The 1,775-nt window shown below is 34.9% G+C and overlaps 1 pseudogene; it reads left to right on the top strand.

The window, feature by feature from the left end:
• The first annotated feature begins 1,443 nt into the window (after positions 1 to 1,443).
• Positions 1,444 to 1,562, top strand: LOC120610067 (uncharacterized; annotated as a pseudogene).
• Positions 1,563 to 1,775: the final 213 nt, after the last annotated feature.

Genomic DNA, 1,775 nt, shown 5'->3' with positions numbered 1-1,775 from the left:
CTCTGCTGGAGCATAGTCTTTTCCTATTTATTTTAATGGTTTTGGTCATTACTTGTAACTATGATCTTATGTTCCTGTTTATTTAATTTTTAAAAACCTACTTCATTCAATTAACAAAAAATTAAAAAACACCTTCAAATATTTAGATTAAAGCATCGTGTGTAGTAGCAGCCTGATTGTCAACTACAGTAAACTTTGTTTAAGGAAACAGAGATAAATAGTAAAACCACAAAATATGTAGTTCTCCAGCCTCTCCTTAAATGGGCATGGTTTCCTTTGGAGAAGTCTTAATAGACTTGTTAGCCAGTCTTCCTAATCATTGGTGCTTGCTGATACAGCTCACCTATCACAATTTATTTCACAGTCCTTTTGCATCAGAGAGAAAGAACTTCGATTTACTACTAATTAGAGTAGTCATTTCCCCAGGCACAGGCAACATTTTGAGTGATGATGTAACCAAAAACCAGGTTTTTGTGAAAATTCAGTACAATTTAACGAAATAGAGAAGGCATTATTTTCTCTGTGAAATACATGATTATCACTTGGAAGAGACAGAAAGACTGAATGTATTAAAGCCACTTTGCTTAAATTATAAAGATGGAGAGACAGAAAGGAAATTATTCCAGATTGCTAAATCAGAGAAGGGTTGTGCACCAAAAAAATAAATAAATAAATAAAATAAAAGTAGGCTTCTGACTCATTGTCAGACAATTTGTAAACAAAGAAGTATAGAATTGCTATCACTACTTAGAAAGTGTATTTACTTGTTTGTCTGGGAATTGAACCAGACATTACAAGTTGGTTACAAATATGGAATGATTTGGGGTGAAGGGAAGATCTGGGATGTGAATTGTGTAGTTCCTAAAACATAAGCAGTTCAATATGGACCACAAGAGAGCATTGTCTCAGTATAAAGGCAAAAATTTTGTGGTTAAAGATGCTCTCAGCCACTGTATTTATATCACTCAAAATTCCCAAGGTTACAGGTTGCCGTTTTTAGATATCCTCAATTTCAGTGCAATCAGCTTTATCTAATGCTCTGGCTTATTTGGGGAGGAGGAGTAGTTTGGGAAGAGGAGTATTATGTTCCAATAGTTATACTCAGAAAACTAATATAAGCATTTCCTAAGTCATTTTATTAAATATATACCAGAGAAGCAGTGTAATTTATGCTTTAAAAATTTATATTTGTCAGAGTTATAGGTTCAAGGACATGACACTGAAGTATGTGCTCTTCTCAAACACATCAAGAAGTTCTCTAGTAAATGAAGTGAACTTAGAGTGATCTACTGAGTGATCAGCCACGAGACACGGGACAGTTATGAAAATTGCACCTGAACCTCTCAAAACTGCTTTACTTTCTGAAGACTGAATCTATTCCACAATTGAAGCAATCAGAGGTCTTTAAATAATTGCATCTATAAGATTTAATAATCAGGACTCATCTGTAGCCATGCCACCCTAAACAAGCCCAATCTTGTCTGATCTCAGAAGCTAAGCAGGGTCGGGCCTGGTTAGTACTTGGATGGGAGACCACCTAGGAAGACCAGGTGCTGTAGGCATAAAAAACAAAAATAAAAAAATAAGAGATTGTATGCTGACAAGGTCCTTGCAATCTGTGAGGTCAATCAGGTGTTGCTTCTCCTAAAAATAATAATAATAATAATCAGTGCTCAAGCTTCTATTTCATAATGTATTCATTCTCAAAAGTTTACTAAGCATTCACTGTGTTCAAAATTCTTTTACATGTGTATATGACACAGTCCTCCCCCAAG

This window comes from Pteropus medius, unplaced genomic scaffold (assembly GCF_902729225.1).
Source record: "Pteropus medius unplaced genomic scaffold, Ma_sr-lr_union100, whole genome shotgun sequence".
Lineage (NCBI taxonomy): Eukaryota > Metazoa > Chordata > Mammalia > Chiroptera > Pteropodidae > Pteropus > Pteropus medius.
The sequence above is the reverse complement of the archived record's forward strand: the minus strand, read 5'-3'. Positions and strand labels throughout refer to the sequence as shown.